The sequence below is a fragment of the Motacilla alba genome, chromosome 1 (genome assembly GCF_015832195.1).
Source record: "Motacilla alba alba isolate MOTALB_02 chromosome 1, Motacilla_alba_V1.0_pri, whole genome shotgun sequence".
Classification (NCBI taxonomy): domain Eukaryota; kingdom Metazoa; phylum Chordata; class Aves; order Passeriformes; family Motacillidae; genus Motacilla; species Motacilla alba.
Genome location: NC_052016.1, coordinates 90,033,471 through 90,052,016, shown reverse-complemented (window position 1 = coordinate 90,052,016; position 18,546 = coordinate 90,033,471).

Sequence of the window (18,546 nt, the reverse complement as noted above, 5' to 3'; positions counted from 1 at the left end):
CAGTACATCAGGGACGGACATGAAGAAAAAAAATTGCTCCCCTGACCTGAGTCTTGCCTAGCAGGGATTTGGGCCAGGCAGTACGCAGAATCTTAGATGTTTCTGAGGGAGAACTGGACTTCAGATACCTGAAACAAAAACACATACATTTCAGTGTTAAAGGTAAAATAAAATAATAATGAATGAAGAACATCTTGTTCTCTTTTATTCTTTTTTTTTTTTCTTCTGCAGGTGAAGGAGACTTATTTTTGTATTTCTTTCTGCAAGAGGTATTCTAATGAAGGTATCTTTCAAATCTGTTTTGTTTCTTGTCAGCTCCTTTTGGAACTAACAACAACATCTTCAATTCTGGCATGACTCACATCTAAATTTTAAAACTTATTTTGATTTATAGGCAATGAAGGGAATAGTTCTATATACTGCAAGTTTCACAGAACTTTGTTTTTCTTAAGACAGCAGATTTGCTTCAGAAAAAAAAACAACACAGGTCTAATTTAGTCTAATTCAAAGGATACTGTTGGCACAAACCATGACAAAAAAATAACTCGATTATGGTCCTGCTCTACAAATCAGGCTTTTTTTTTTCCATGCTATGCAGAAAAGAATCTGAACAGTTATCTAAATGTTGGCACAAAATTTCTTTGGATATTTGAACATGCAAGTAGCAATTTGTATATATACTATAGGGAATGTTTTCTGTCTATAGCTAACCTTATAAGGGCTGTTTAAGATTTGTAAAGCTTAAAGTCAAATCAAAGCATACATTAGTAAAAAGTTGCTACAGCTTTCTGTGTCAATTGTGCTGAAATTGTTATGAACCTCAAGGGAGTAAATTAGCTCAGGTAAAAACCTCCAGTCCACTCTGGCATTCTTTGCCTTTCTTCTCCTCCAAAGCCATCCAAGACAGCACAGAGATATCATCAGCTGCCAGAGCCCATTTGCTGGTTGTACAGGCAGAACCCACAGAAAAAATCCTCAGCTTTCTACTGCACCAATGAAACGTGTGTGGGGTGACTTTTCTGAGCTGCCTGTTTTGTCATTCAACAGTGAACTGTCTAAGGATAAGGACACAAAAGGCAGGCTTGCCAGGCTTCATTGGCAGAACGCCCATTTGCAGCAGCAGCAGAGCAGGACTCTGAGGACAAGGTTTTCAAGCTCACATCCTAGATAAGTGGATGTGCATCACTGACTCCTCTCCTGAATTTGTCTGTAGTCTTGGTAGTATGCAACATCAACTATATGGAAATGTACCCCTTAGATACAGCCCTTGAGACTTTGCATGCAGAATCACTAGAATACAGACTGATGTGATGTAGTGCACAATGTCAACAGCTTACACATCATACTGCAAACATCCGGGGTTAGGTTAGGTTTTCCTTGCTAGATAGTGAGGAAAAGAGGCTTCTTCAAAACCTTCCCTCAGCCATTACAGTTGGATGGCCTGAATCTCCATACAACTGCTCTCTGTAGCTAAGAGGGGAGGGTGGTTTAGATGCCTAAAATAGGGAGCTAAGTATGCTTCCTACCTACAAAAATACCAAGCAGAAACACCTACATGGCTTCCATCCCTTTTCAGTGAAGATCCAGTCAGTTCTTTGCAGCCATTTTCCATCTGTGACCCCGGCTCCTAACATTCAAGGAATTTTCTCTAGGTGCTTAGCATTAAAGCAAAATTGCAGAGAAAACTCATATATCATGCTTGAGTCACGTGGAACACAAGGCATGTTTTCCTGATGCTCTGCAGCTTATGTGCAATTAAAGAACAACCTGCTCTTTTTTATTGGTAATATAATATAGAGCAGAGAAAATGAAGACATATTATAAAAGATTGGAAATAAAGCATCTGTCTCAAAGCTTATCTACTTCTTTAATATATCATTTAAATACACTATTCCCTAGTCTTTGCTTAGATAATTTCATGTGAACAGCTTCAAGACTTTCTTTAATTCCAGTTGTCTTCATCAGCTTCCTGTATGGCTCTGTGCATTGTTCTACTGAAATCCATTTCACGCATACAACAAAAGGGGATTTGCCCTGTAGAATTCTTTTGACTTCATACTGAAAAAAATTAATTTCATTTTTTGTCATTTGAAATAAGGAAACATTCCCTGTTTGTGAAACCAGACACATTCTGTCTTTAGGAATTTGCAGAAGGCTACACCTGAACAGTTTCAGTGGGAACTATCAGCAAACATCAGGATGTGTTGAAACAGGGGATTAACCTTTTTGAGAATGGGATGCTATTGCTAGGGCTCCCAGCACAATAGAACCTTTCTCCTCCTGTTCCCTTGCTGTTACCAGAGTTTAAATCTCAAAGAAATACTGTTAATTCTGCAGCATGTTGTTGTGGGATTCCAAATACCCCAGAATGATTTCAAACCAGCATGCATGAGACTTCTGTAGAAGTAACAGTGGTAATTGTACTAACAAATGTTAATGTTTTCAGTATGATGAACACTTGAATAACAGTTACTCTTACTCATAAAAAATTAGAAAAGCATGTGTGATTTTAAGTGACAATGTAATAAAATTATAATATCCTTATTTTTCAGTTTTATATTTTGCTGTCATTTCCTCCTCTTTGTATTCATAATCCTCGTTCAATTTCTTATGCCTAGTTATGAGCCCAGTTATATGTATATATGTGTTTAAGCATAGTTATCTCTCCACATTCTTAAATCATCCTGTTTGCTGCAACAAAATGAGCTCTATTCAAAACAGCAGACATTTGTGTAAATGGCTGGCATCTGTCAGCCCTGGTGTGAAATCCTCTGAGGAGTGTGGCCTTCTTTGTAAGAAGGTGAAGCTTCTAAGTGCCAAGATAAGGAGGTACAAAATGAGTTACAGAACATTTCCAATGATATAGTTAAGGAGTGATCAGCTAAATGTTTGAACATGATTATAATAAAATGTTTCACCAGTCAATATTTGCAAGTTCAGGTGCCAAACTGCAATTAGAGGCTAAAGGCCAGGAATCAGGTGGCACCTGGTGGCTGTGATGAGCCCTGTGCCCATCCATGGCTGCCAGCTGCCAGTCTGTGCTTTTTCAAAAAGCTGGGGGACCTGGGGGCAGAAAAGGAAAAAGTTGTGAGTGACCAAAATCTCATATAGTGTTTGGCTGGTGTAGTGTAGGTCTGAATTGCCAATAATGCTCAGCAGCTTTATGATCCCTCACAGGAGAAATGTGAGTGGATGCACAGTATAAAGAAAACAAATGCCTCTGAGGTATTTTGTTTAGGTATTCCTGGAATGCTTTCTCTTTAAATTCTACAATTAAGAACTGGACTTGAAATGTGAACTAATATCACAAAATTAACATCCCTGGGTTCTGCAGTATAAATATGGGCACACACCTGGACATTGCTACTTCTGGCCAATGCCTGTTTTTTTTCAGCTCAGGATTCTAAAACCAGGGCAAAATCCAAAATTATGTGTTTATTTCCTAGAAGGAGCCCTATATGATTTTAGTAGCAAAAGACCTACAGGCAAGTGTGAAGCTGTTGGTAGGATGAAAAGAGCAATTTTCTCTGAGTGGTAAAAAGCTTCTTCCTCTTTTTGGCTGTCTCTGTCACTTAACCCTTTCTCCTTGGTACACTGCCCCTGCCACTTGCCCTGCCTGGCAGGTTAGTGGTCATAAGATAATGAGCACTAATGAGTTTGCAGTGAATGTTATGACTTGGCTGAGGTTAAATATTACAAGCAGCCACTTGAATAATGAATGATAAAGAACATGAAGGCAACCTGTTGTTAGCACTTTGGCCTTTGAATGTCTGAAGTTGCCTGCTATTAGTTCTGACATTTAGCACAGGTACAGCACAGCCAGCAGAAATCTGCAGTAAAAGGGAGGAAAGTTATTTCAATATGCAAGCCATTGCATACTTTGAAAACGTCTGTTCTACACTGGTTTAGCAGATTTTTTTCTTCCTGATAATGTTATTTAGCTAAATTGTCTGTTTTGACTATTTAAGCTGATAGACTTGTGGGAGGAGCACTTCAAAATGAACTTGTCAGGGTTATTTTTGTTCTGTTCCCCTTCAGGAAGAGCTGTGATATTTTTGGATGCAGTATGGAAAATAACATAACTAACAAAAGTGAGTTGTCATGAGCAGAACCTAGTGATTTTAAAGTTTGATATAAAAATACTGTTTAGGTCGATTCAAACTTATTTTAAAATTCTAGTCAGATTCTCAAAATAGCTTTGAAGAAATAAACTGATATACAAGAAACTTTGAAAGAAACCATCCTGATATGTTCTGAAAGAAGTATCTCAAAAAAAAATTCAATGCTATTTCAATAAACCTGGAGGCAGAATGGAAGAAGAAATAATAAATATTTATTTGTCAAAGAAGGAACTGAAAAGTCATCTAAAATGTTAGAATTCTTCAATGAGAAGTGGGAGGTTTTAGTTTCAGTTCATGCTTCCTTTGCTATTAAATGTTTAATGAGAAATTTTAAAGCTGCAGAAGAAGAGAATGAAAAAACTTTATCACAGAATTGCATGTTGTCCAGCAATGAGGGTGTCCAATGATGGATGTATTATAAAACTAGCTTTTTGGTTTTTTAAAAGTGTTCTTAGCTAAATATTTTGCCTATCCACACTGTTTTGATTTGATAACTTCATTGACAAAACTGTTTGAATTCAACTTGGGAAAAATATTTAGAAATTCTTTTTGAGTACCAACCAAAAGCCCATTGTGGTCATAGCCATAGCTTGTAAATGTCAAATATTCTTAATAGGAAAGGAATTCTTTTTACTCCCACCAAGAAAGAAGCAGAGCTAACTGTTAGAAGAAACAGGATATTGTTTTACATCCAGGTGTCTGCCATCTATTGCTGTCTGCCAGAACCAATGAAAATTGGATTTCTTTGGTTTTCTGCAAGTTCTTGAGCATGAAAAAAAGCCAGGGCATATATTTTACATTGTTCTATATAAGTTCACAGGCATAGCACTAGACAGGATTCACTCCTTTATTGCGCCACTTTTCAATGTAGGCTTGGGGGTGTGGGTGTGTGTGGTTGGTTGGGTTTATTAACACTGGACTTTGTCATATTGTCTTGGAGGTTTTTCCTCATAGCCATTCTAAATTATTAATTAATCAGAATTAATCTTTATCATCAGAATCATATGGATTTGAAATAATTTTAATTAGACAGTTTTAGACAATATTTCCAATTAACTTTGCTTTACTTGCATGATGTGTTTTTGGGGAGGAGTGGTTAATTGATTGCCATTTCTTCAGGTGAAAATATTGTTTCTATTAGCTTGGAGGGTTGGTAGGGGGGGCCTTCAATTTACTTTTGTGTCTATTCATGTTTGTCATCAAAGTCTGACTGATGTCCATGCCTTCCTGCTGTGTTTTCTGTCTGCCTTCTCAATGCTGTCTGTAGTATCTTGGACCTTTTTAATTCTCTGCATCTCATTTGCATGCCAATACTGAAGAAGGTGTTTCTGTATGGCTTGGTCTCTCTCTTCTGTTTCACTAAAAAAAGCACCATTTCTTAATCTATAAATTAAATATTTCATACCCATTGCCTGAATATAAGGTGGTATTTATATATTATCTCTGCTTCTGGGTTATCAATACATTAATTAGCTTCACATCTTACTTTTGCTGTCTCTTTGTTTTGCACACCAGAGTGAAAGAGTTAGCTTGAAGTGTTTCCATAATATAGCTATTTAAGTTTGCCTAATTATTATCTAATACATCTGCTACCATTATTATATAATATTAATGACAGCCATATTTCCTTCTGGACAGAGGATTATTCTTATTACTGCAACACTTTCTAGTATGATCTTGGTTTGTAATGGAAAGAAGCAATAACAGTGCAGGAAAGGGCCAAAATGCTTGGTTCTTTGATGCATGCCAAGGAAAATAAATTCATTATTACCTTTCTTTATCAGGTAATCTTGGTGGTGCTGATTGGGACATAGAAGAAATTGTTCCTCTGCCATGCATAAACATCTTAGCTGAAAGAAACTGAAATGGAGTAACCTCAAATGCATGCTTATCCCAAGAGCCAGAATCCAGAGGTTTAGCTCTTCTGCTTATTTTCAGTGTGCTTTCCATGTGAGAGATAGAGATGAAATAGATGTCCACCTGCCTTGCACAGCCTGTTGCATTGAAACACAGACTTAGATATTTGTTTGAAATTTTGGTTTGTTGTATGCCTGCCCAAACTGCTCCTGATGGGGAGACAACACTGCTCTTAGAAGTGGTTTAGCTTAACATTGAAAGTTGTATTGCTAACTTATTTTGTCATCAATTTAATCTTTCTAAAGCTAAGTGATATTTCTGAGTAAAAAACCAAAGAAATCAGGTATCATACATGACTCCCTGGACAAGACCAGTAAAGACACTTAACAGTTTCCTTGTTCTCTTTAACCACTGTGGTAGGTTGAAACAAATGACAATAATTTCCATCATATTCCTTGCTTCTTATGGGTAAAGAACTCATTGACTTTTGTGAATATCTTTCAGATGTGTAATTGAGCTGATTTCTGGCAGTTCTCACCTTCTTCAAACTCAGGTGATAAACATCTAGTAATTGAATCTGTCATTGAGGGCATAAATTTCAGTATTTATACATATCATATCATAATATAGAGATCCTTGATCCATGGATGTATTTAACCCTCAAGGGTTTCCAGTGATTCATCAAATTGTGTCAGACGAAGTATTTTAACATCCTTTCCTACATACTCTTTAACTTCTAATTTGCTACTGAACCTTCATTCATCTGAGCCCTCTTCAGCCAGGTTTTAATACTACAGTGATTCAGAAGTGTCACTTCACTTTTCTTCTCTTCCATTTCTCATTTTTAAGTCATCCACGTCACAGCCCAGTATCCCTGACACCTGCATGGTGTCAATCCTTCAAGCTAAACTCTTTTTACCTGATTGCATAGCTGTTACTGGAAGTTAGATTTTTTCATCATAACCAACTCGTTGTTTGTTTTTAGTTCTTGTTGCTATGCACTTAGATTCCTTTCTTGGGAATGGATGAATTCCAGAGATATAACTTAAACCTTCTCTTCTTTGCACATTTTACCCTAGTGTAGAAAGTCCTGACCCACTCCAGTGTAAGTTGTTGTCCTGATGCCAAGAACACTCTACTGAGTGCTCTCTGATATTTTCAAGAACCCGAACCCAATCCTGCTTTTCAGTTACTGTTTTCTTTACATCAGCTTCTGTGATAGGATTTATTTTACTTCTCATAATTAAGGCCTTTTCCTGGTACAAGTTCTGGTTTTCTTTATATCGGCTACCAAGGACTCCTTGGCTCTCCGTTGCACTTTCTTTGGTGCACTAAATGTACACATTGTCATTTTCCAAGTTATCCTGTGCTCCTGCCTCTTCTTTTTTTTCTTCCATGAAGCAGATCTCTTCTTCAGCTCTGAGTTCTCTCTTTTCCTCTGTTTCCAGATTCTTTTTCTTGTTCTGGAGTTTGCCCAGTAGTTCTTCTATGAAGCACATTTGCTGAAAGTAAATATGCCCAAAATTCAAGGGACCTACCGCTCAAGCATATTGCCAAGTAATATATCTTCCCTCTGTTGGTCATCCTCAGATCCTGAAGTCGGTCACCACCTTTGGTTATGCCACTTATTTCTCTTCATTTTACTGAATTCCAGATGATAATTCTACAGCCAAAACCAACATGTCTACTTGTATATTGCTGGCAGGAAAAGGGGACGAAATTATATTACCAAAGGTTTTAATAATGTAATTCAGCAGACTTGGTCTTCACTGAAAGACTTTTTTTTTTCATAACAAAGGCTTTGTCAAGCTCATGAACTCACAGTATGTGCTGGAGTCTTGAAACACTTTGAATGTTTGAATGATTATAGCACAAATGCATAAGCCTTTAGCTTTAAATTGTGTAGGGTAATTTACATTTCTTTATGGGAGGGGGGGTAAAAAGAACACTGGTATATATATATCTTTTCCCCTGTTTTCTTTTTTTTTTTTTTAATGCTGCAGAAAAGCTAGTATCACATTAAGATCTGTGCAGCTATAAACCTTTGCCACTGGCAGGAATCTAGCAGTCACAAACAATTAGTTCTTTCTGTGAATGGTTCAAGGTTAATTTTAGCCTCCTAAACTGTCTCCTGCCAGATCTGATAAGTTTTCTGCTTTAGCTCCAGCTGTCTGGTCCCTGATGGGATTTGGCTACAAGGAGGATGGCATTATCAGCCCATTAACTATCACTAGCAGGAGAACTGTGATGCTGATGAATATTGATCACCTGTTCCACGGGGTTATCAGATGATGCTGAGTGAACCTGACACTTTGTTGTTTCTGTGGGCAGCTTTTATTTTTTACTGGCTGAGGGCACTTCTCTCCCTGCTTCTGCCCATGGAGGAGAGAGCAGCACAGCAGGGCACCTCTGCTTTTGCCACCAACAGGTTATGTTTGACTGCAGGAAGGGATTAGAGTGTGGGCTTTACCCCCTCTCTCTCTCCCTTATCACACAGATTAGCAAAACATTTTTGTTAGGGAGGCAGGGAAAGGCCCGGGTGGTTAGAAAGGAGTGTGAAAGGGTTTGCAATCACTGGAGGGATCAGTGTGGCACTCTCTAAACTGAGGGTGGTTTCCACCACTGTGGTGACTCAACTGTGTCTAGGGTGGGTAGGTGCATTTCTACTGAAGCTGTGCCAGGGGAGGCTTAGGTTTGATATTAGAAAAAGGTTCTTCCCCCACTTGGGCACTGGAACAGCTCCCCAGGGAAGTGGTCACAGCACCAGCCTGACAGAGCTCAAGAAGCATTTGAACGATGCTCTTGGGCACATTGTGTGACTCTTGGGGCTGTCCTAAGCAGGGCCAGGTGCTAGGTTCAATGAACTTTATGAGTCCCTTCCAACTCAGGACATTGTATGATTCTAAAAGATGTGGAATGTCTACCCAACCGGAGAGCAGTGTGCAACCCAGATTCCTGTGGACACTTGAAATCAGAGGGTGTGCTTGGTTGTTTTGTTTTTCACAGCAGACAATTATGAAAAAAAACCCCTAAAACTATATACTGCCAATATTTTCTTCCTAACCAGAGCAATATTTCTTAGGGTTATGGAGAATAAACATTATTTTGGGGTTTTTCTTTAAACCAGTTTGGAAAAAATAAATGTTTTATTACTTTTCAAGGCATAGCAGCACAAATTCTGGGACTAGAGTGAGGAACAATGCATTATTTATTAATACATTAAATATCCTGTCAACTAACAAAGTCATAATTTGATAAAAATCCCTTATTTTGGATATTACTTCCCCTTTTATTTCATTACTCCAGCAGTCGCAATTCATTTGAGATGGGGGGAAGACGGGAACAAATCATGGTTATCATATTAGGACAAAAAGTTATAAACAAATATTTTCTAGGAGTAAGCAGCGCTTTGGAATAAAGATTTTAAAAAGTGACTTAACATTATCTTATCAAAAAGAGGGAAGAAAACACCTAAAAGAGATGGTCTGAAGTTTTCTCAATGTTTTGGGTTTTTTTGTTTAATCTTGATCCAGTGCATGTTAGGAGAGGAGTAGACTTTCTATTCAAGACAACTGAATCTCCTTTTGATCCTATATGTCATGCTCAACAGATTTTTAAAAATCTTGGTAATCAGTGTTGCAATTTAGTTTGACAGTTTTAGGGAACATTAGAATAAAGATGTATTGTTTTATTTTTCCTTATGTTTATTTTACAAGAATCTAAGAGATATTGACTTCATGTTAAAATATGATTTCTAAACATAAAAAAATTCTAGTAGCAATCAGCATTTCCTCAACTTTTTTTTTCCAGCTTACTCAGTAAAGTGGGTATCAGTTTTAGCATAGGAACATCCATATATGAATGGTGGTGGAGGAAAAGGAGATTATAGCGTCTGAAATGGAGACTATTTAAGTGTTGCGCCCTTACTTTGGAAAAAAAAAATCTGAAAAAAACTTTCCTAATTTAGAAACGGAGAAAACATTTCATGGCCTTCAGCAGATGGAAGCTTTGGAAAGCTTGCAAACTCCAGCTGCTGCCAACTGGCTGTGACCTGTAGGCAAGGCTTCCCCAGTATCACAGCAACATCTTGGCCTCCCCAATGCTCTGCATTTTGAGAAACAAGGCCGGCCCATCAAAATTGTACCTCAGCTGTACTCAAAACACATCACAAACAACATGCTTCTACCAGTACATTTGTTTTGACATATCAGCCCATTTTACAAATACTTGGGTTTCTGTAAGAAAATGTTTGGCCAAGAGACTCAGGTACTTCATTGTTTAATCTCAGCACATTAGAATGTAGAATGGCTGATGAGAAATTGAATGGAAAGAGAAACAAAAAGGAAAGAAAACAGCAGAGTGGTATAAGGGTCTGTTGGGGTTTGTGTTTTTTTTTGTTGGAGTTTTTTTAAGTTAGAGATCAATAACACTGAGATGGTCTTCATTACTCAGTGGAAATCATTTGAGAAGGGCACAGAAATGTAAATTGAAATGCTCAGCCACCAGTTACAAATGTGTTCCTCTTGATGGCAGATTATTTTCATATCTATAAATTTGCAAACACTATTTAGTTGGACTTTGCATCTCCCAGATTTTTGGCCCTTATTTGCAAAAAACCAACCAAACAACATAACTCTGAAACAAACCAAATGGAAAACCACCATGGAATCATCCAGTACAAACATACTTGAAGGATGAAATCATTCAAACACAATTTTTTGTGTGATTTTCATCCAAATGCCTGTTCCTCACAATCTTGCAGTGTTTTTCTTTTTCTCAGCTGAGATACCTGCAAGATGCAGTTGTGACTCCTAAAACTTAAAAATCACAAAAAAGATATATTTTGATCAAGTATCACCTGTAATAATAAGAAGAAATTAGGAAAATATCAATAAATTCTATTTTTTGACAGAAATGTTATAGAGAAAATTTAATCTTCCTTTCACTTCTTGATTTTTGAAAGTTTATCTCTGATTATTGTAGTAACTCTGATATTGTAGTAACTCTGATATTGTAGTTACTCCAGTAGGATCCTGTCAAGCTCCACAGTGCCTTTGTAGGGCTTACATATTTGTGTTCCTGTGTGAGTTTCAAAAAAGTCAACCTTTCCAGGATTGCTAAATGATAGAAAAGCTTAATTCAATTAATACTTGCCTTTTTTTGCTAGCAGCTGCTCAGACCAGCAGAAACCAATCCACCATGAACATGGAGTTTCACCTTCACAAAGCATCCTTGGAGTCACAGAGGAAAAATGAAGAAATTAATTAGAGATCCTTGCTGAGTGGTTAAGGCTGGATACAGGATGTGCTCTCAGACCAAACACATTTGAAGGTGCATATATGTGACCATAAAGGATTGACTACTAGCAGCTCTCAGGAGAAGGAGCAGAGCACCCAATATGCCAATGTCACAGCAGTACAGTTCAGTGTCACCTCAGGAGATGTGCTGTGACACCCATGGATTGTTCAAGAAAAACTCCACAAGCAAAGAAGAAAGGAAACAAGAAAAACCAACACAATTACACACACACACACACACACTCTCCCTCTTATTCTTGTGTCACATTACTTTTTCCCCTATGTCTCAGACCATGGCAGAACAAATGCTGGAATACGGATGCAGTCAATATTTTCTACAGTTTCTCAGAAACTCTCTGAGGACATCACTCAAGTCCAATAGACCAGAACAGCCTCTAGAGGTGACTGAGTTCTCTGTGCAGTAGAGGAACACTAAATGACACAGGCTTGAGCTGTCTCTGGAGAAATGCAAATGTGTCTTCCACACCTCATTAATTGTGTGACTGTGACTGATAAGGGACCTCAGTTAGAGACCTAAACAACGGGGCAGAATTCTCTCCCATTCACTGATTTTTCATAGCTCTTCTCACTGTTCTGTTGGTTTCTCTAAGATAAAAGAATACAACTTCTCTTTGCCTGGCAGTACACATTCAAGTGTATTTCTATGCAAAAAAATGGGAATTGTTGCTCCCATGAAAGTATTCATATCTTCCAGCGACTTACACTAATCTGGGCTTGGTCCAGCTCCCAGCTGAGCAGGAGCAACTCAGCCATTATGGAACAGCAGCATCCACCTATGGCATAATTCAGATGCAATAACTGTGCTTTGAATTCATAATTTGTTTAAATGTGAGTTAGCTTTTAAGTGCAAAGAAGCAGTAATGTACATGCAGTCAGGGATAAAAAAAAACCACAAACAAAATCCAGAGAAATAGAACAGAGAAATATGACAAAAAGCATCACAATAAGCACACTTGTGGATGTCACTCTACATTGGAAAATTCAGGAAGAGTGCTTGATCACAAGTTTGTTTTTGGGCAAAAGCTTTTTGAGCCTTTTGAATTCTGTGTTTGGAAGCTTTGAAGTTGTTTCATCCTCTCATGCAGAGCCTTGTAGGGGGTGGATGTGCATACTGTCTTTCTGGCCTTTGAATCTTCTTAAACCTTATATATGTTTAATGTTTTTAAAAAGCCAGCAGAAAGCCTATAAAACACAATAGCTCAAGGCATAGCTATAGAATATACACTTCAATGGGGCATTACACATCAAAGGACAGTGACAGAGCAGGACTATAAAAAACACTGATACTGAGACAAGTAAAATACAGTTATAAAGTAAGACTGTTACTTTGTGACCTCAAAAGTCCTGGATCAACAGGCAAAAAGAGTATGTGGTGAAGTATGATTGTAAATGAAAGTCTCAAACATCCAGCAGCATCAATCCATTCATAACATATTGAAATGGTTTCTAGAATTTGCAGAATTAGCCCCCTTTTCTGATTAATCATCTGTTCTGGCTCTGCTAGGGGTTGACATCTTGGAAGTAAGGCACTACCTCTCAAACATGCATAGTGATATTACAGTGCAGAAAAAAAGCAGTTGCACACTTCTTGAGGCTATTGTTGTGCTACCTGTTGTGCTCAGCTTGCCTTTGTTGATGGTTAAGCTCAGCACAATCAAGTTTGCACATACATCAGCAATCAAAGAGACAAGAGAAATGGGCAAGGGGTCATGGCCATGTCACTCATAAATTTCTGTTCATTGATCTTGACATGGTAAAGAGATGGTGATTTTGGAGTTGGATATTGTGCTTGTTTAATGACAGACAGTGCTTCCTACCCCTCTCTGCCCACTGCCTGTTATTGCCTCCCTTTGCTGTGAATATTTGCAGCATTTGTTTTAATTTGGATGCGGCAGCTGGCATTCCAGTGGGGAAGAAGCTGCTTAGGAGCTAGTTATTCCACATAATTCTCTGCCTCTTGGTTTGGTGGGGATTATTTAGCATAGAAGTGATTATGCAGAGAAGAACATTTCTGAGCTGCTGAAATAAAAGCTACTCTTCACAATGTATTAGAGCGGTGGAAGCTGAAAGGGGCATGCTTAAAACGGTCTCTTCTGAGAAATAAGGAAGGATCAAAGACAAAATAACTCTTAATAACAAAAAACTTTGGCAAACTGACACAGAAAGATAGACCTCCAGAAACCAGCTCATGCATTAGAAAGGCATTGATAGAAACCCCTGACAAATTAACGTGCCCTTAAAAGTTCTGGGAGTCTTGGACAGAATGCGATTCCGCTGCTCTCTGTGTGGTGCCATCAGCACCTTGCACCCACCAGTTTCCTTACCTCAAGTAAGTGCCCTAACCATTTGTCACAGTTACCAGAAGTCCATTCTGTCCTGAGGAATCCTTCTGAAAACATTTAATTGCAACCATATGTTCCCATCAGAAGCTTGAACAAGTCAGCATTTCCTTTGCTTGACATCAAAGCTTTATCAGCCAGCTCTAATTGCCAAATCTATCAGAAGGGGCTGTAGAGACAACTAAAGGAGTGTATTGCTCATTGGCAATTAAACCTTTGCTTTAAAACTGATTGCAGGTTTGATTGCTGTGGCCAAAGCTGCTGTGAGTCCTTTCTCCTCAAAGCAAGGCTGATAGGCAGGCTCTGGTGTGGTCAGGGGTTGGGCGGAAGTGGGGGAAGCCACCTGGAAAAGCAAAGTAACACAGGGCATGTGCCTAGGGAGTGACTGTACTTTTTTGCCCAAGGCATGTCATTCACATTTGTTGTTTCTTTAGAAAAGTTGAACTAAGGCAAAAAGGTAGCAAAAATTTTTCTGACAAATTACTGAAACAGCAGAGTTTCAGCTTGCAGCTCGAGGAGAGCTGCCTGATGAGCTGTTGTGAGGACAGAGCTAGAAAACATCACAGAGCCAGCCTTAGAGAATGTTGAGGACAGTGACAGATGAAGGTTTGGGAACAAGATGCACAGGAATGCTTATTTGCTATGAAGGAATTTCTGCTTCTGCTCAGAACACTAACTTCAAATGGTGAGGTTATTTTGTTCCCCAGCTCCTACTACAACTATTTCTTTACCCAAATTTGTTTAATTTCTACAGAAAGCAGATGAACATGTTTTTTACTGTTCATTAGATTTGTCCTGAATGATCTAATATTATGCTTATAATAACTGAAATAAAAAATACTAAATGATTCTTTAACCTCATTTCTGACCACTAATGGTACCTGCTTTTCAAAGCCACGTACACTTGAGATAAGTACCCTTATGAAGGCCCCTGGCCATAGCTGTGCTTTCAGGCTGTACTTCCATCTGCTTAATTCATTTCTCAGACTTTAAAACTGTCACATCTTAATAATCTACTAAACCTCATGAAAGCTGTGCATTGTTTTTGTCTGTAACCACAGAATTTTCACTCTGCATTAATCATTATCTGCTTGCAACACCAATAAGGGAAACTTTTGTCAAATGATACTTGACTAATAAAATATCTGATGCTTGTAGAAGAAATAAGCACAGAATCACAGAATAGGCCTAGTTGAAAGAGACCCTCAAGGATCACTGAGTCCAACTCCAGCTGGCCCTGCACAGCACCATCCCCAAGAGTCCCATCGTGTGCCTGAGAGCATTGTCCATGTGCTTCCTGAACTCTGTCAGGGTGGTGTCATGAGCACTTCCCTGGGAAGCTGTTCCAGTGCCCAACCACCCTCTGGGTGACGAAACTTTTCCTAAAATGTAACCTAAACCTCTCCTGACACAACTTCAGGTCATTCCCTTGGGTCCTGCCACTGGTCACCACAGAGAAGAGATTACTGCTTGCCCCTCCTCTTCCCCTCATGTGGACTACTAAAAGAAAACTACAGTATCTGCAATAATCAAAACATGAGAATATTTTAGAAGTATATAATGTCTTTCAGATGATGGTGCTACATTTAATAATACTAACATTTTAGAGATTGAACAATGCTTTGAAAGAGGGTTCAATGTCACCTGCTTCAACAGAGGTAAATAACTTCATAAAAGAAGCAATGGCTGGATGTAGCTTTGAGCAACCTAGGCCACTGAAAGGTATCCCTGCCCATGGCAGGGGTCTTGGAACTAGATGAGCTTTAAGGACCCTTTCAAAACTCGCACCATTTTATGATTCTGTTATATGATTCAGTTTGGTAGATAATGAAAAACAGCACTTACAGCATGCCAGCTGTCCGACTGTCCGACTTTTGCCATTTCAATTGAGGTAAGTTTTGAGAGGAAACTTGCATACGGACAGTGGAGCCACTTTGCAGAGTTTTCTGCCATGGAAAGGGAGAAACATGGAAAAAAAAAACCAAAAACATGTGATGCATTTCCTGAGATGTAATTTTCAGAATTATGGCCTTGGTTTTGGAAAAATATTGGATAGGATAGATAATGAAGATTTCAGACCCCCCATGATCTGGGCTCCAAATGTTGTTACTATAAATGGGGCAAGGGAAGGAGGAGAATTTTCTTGGAGGTTTAACAAAGAAATATGTAATGAAATGAAGATGATGAATATGGGAAAGTAAACCCAGATTATGGAAAGGATTTATTGGCAAGGCTATGACGATTCAGACAGGTAACTTCAGGGCATGTATGAAATAATAAATCACAAGTATCGTGAAAGACCTACAGTTATTCTTTTTAAATTTGAATGTTACCACTGCAGAAATGAAAGAGCAAGCCTCAGTATTTCTGCTGATTTAATAGAATTTAACTTAATGACACATGTTTTCCTTATCTTTCTATCTTCCTTTGCCAAGTGAATAACTATAAAATGCTGACATTTTTATTTGGCTGCTAATAAGAAAATAGAAATTCTAACTGCAAAAATTGAAAAGAAGGTTAATTGATCCTTGTCCCCTTATAGAGGAAACAGAATAGGCAGAATTACCTGTCATCTTATTTGTAAGTATAGAATAATTCTAAGGTTTAATTTATGTCTTATCTCACCATGAACAGTAACTTGTCACAGAAGAAGGTCCCTGAGGGAATCAAAAGGATGGGACAAAAGACTTAAGGGAGCTACTTTGTACCAGGGACTTAAAAACTGCCCTCATTAAATGCACCTTTTTTTAGTGCTATGCACAGGAGAGCAGAAGCACCAAACCAACTAGCTATAAACTCTCTAAAGCTTTCTCACCTGCTCCCATCTGTGGGTTTTTCATTGCCCAGGTGTGCAAGGCCATGTCTGCTGACCCGAACTACCCAAAGGGATATTCCACACCATAGAATGTCATGCTCAAAATACAAACTGGGGAGAGCTGGCTGGGAGCTGCCAATCACTGCTCACAGACAGGCTTGGCATTGGTCAGCAGGTAGCCAGCACTGGTTTTGGCAGGTTCCATTCCTCTCTCTTTTTGTTGCCTGTTTTGTTACAATTATATTACTACTACTAGTAGAAGTAACATTTTCATTTTATCTCAATGATTTAACTGTCCTTTTCTCGATCCATGGGTGTACCTTTTTCTCCAATTCTTCTTTCCATCCCACCATGGGGGCATGGCACAATGTGGGCGTGAGTGAGGAGCTGCAGGGTGTTTAGTTGCCACTAGGTTTAAATCAATCCATCCATGACACTACCAATAATCTGATATGAATCAAGATAATGGTCTGTGCTAATTGATTGCAAAATAAGAAAATTAAGTATCAAAGGCATGTTAAAATACCTGGGTTTATTTTTTTTTTTTTTTTTTTTTTGCTCTAGTGCAGCAGTGCAGTTAAAACTAAATGAGAATAACACATCAGATTTGAGGTCTGAGAAGTACTTTTTGTGAGATCTCCATTATGCCCTCTAGGATTCTTGCTTTGCAGATCAACAGCAGCAAGAACACAGGATACGACTTGTTAGATGCATAATCTCCATTTAAAATTAAAATAGTGTCGGTACTGACTAAGTCGTTCCTGGAATTTATATACATTTCCCAACCCAACTGACAACAAACTTCAGCCCTGTTATGCTTCTGTGATCTTCCCTTCATTAAAATGTATAAATAAATGATGTGGTAAATTATCTCATGTCTAACTCTTGTCTTGTTAGTAATCTAGAGGGAGATGAAGTTCTTAGAACAGAGCAGGAAAGACAGAAAATACAAGATGATTAACTTATCTTCAATTTCACTAACAACACAATTTTTTAAAAATAGATGTCTATTCTTTAAAATATGTTTTTCTAATTGCAGAGGAGTGATCCTTTTATGACAATAATCTTTTTACCTTGAAGTGGTAAAGAAAAGCACCCTCTAATAGAGGTTCCCACAAATTGAAATTAACCCTGAAGGAGTTCTCCAGAGCCATTACAGGAAGCAAAGGATGGAGTTTTTTACCTGATTATTTGTATTCTGAATAAAAATAAAACTCCTCCATTGCTCACTCTTATATTAAAAAATGAAATTATTATTTATTCATTGCTCAGGCAGAAGATTGTTGTTGCCAATAGGCAAATAAAATTAAACACTCTGTCCCAAAAAATTTATAATTCATGTTTGCATTTAATGGATAGGAGAGGGATAAGTAAAATGGAAGAATAATGGCTACGGAAAAAGGTCCCTGTGGGCCCTTTGGTTTATTTTGCATATGTCAAGGTAATATGACAAATAAGCATCCATCTGTGTTTGTATGTTGTATGAAGTATACATAGCATGAAATCCTCATTATGGTCTGACTAAGGCTGTGAGAAGATGCACCCTCTGTTTGTGGGCAAAGGACTCACAGTCACAGGGGAGAAGCCATAGAAGGAGTGGCAATAAAAAGCCAGTGGAAAAAAAGCACAGAGTTGATGGGGAGGAGGAGGAGGAGGTAGGTGGGAACAGGAATGCACCCCAGGAGCTGGCATCACAGGACAGGGAAGCTTCATTCCTGTCATGCAATTTAGCTGGAGGAAGATCCATGGGCTGTGCCAGCAGGCCTGAATTCCCCAATGATGGTCCCCTTCATGCTGTTGTGGGGAATGGTCTCACATTCCTCGTGCTCCCCAAGAGCCCAGAGCCTTCTAATGTTGACATTGCAACAAACTGGTGATGCTGAGCTCAGATGTGCTGAGGTGTTTTACAGAAAAGTATCTCTTGGAGCAATTGTTAAAGGTTCTTTCAGACAGAGAGAATAAATATATTCTGTATCTATCAATAAAATGTCAATTAAATAATATAATAATAATCAAGTCACACACAGAGCACTCAGTACAATCTCCTTTGACTGAAAAATTAACAAAAAATATTTTTCTGGCAAACCAAATGAAAA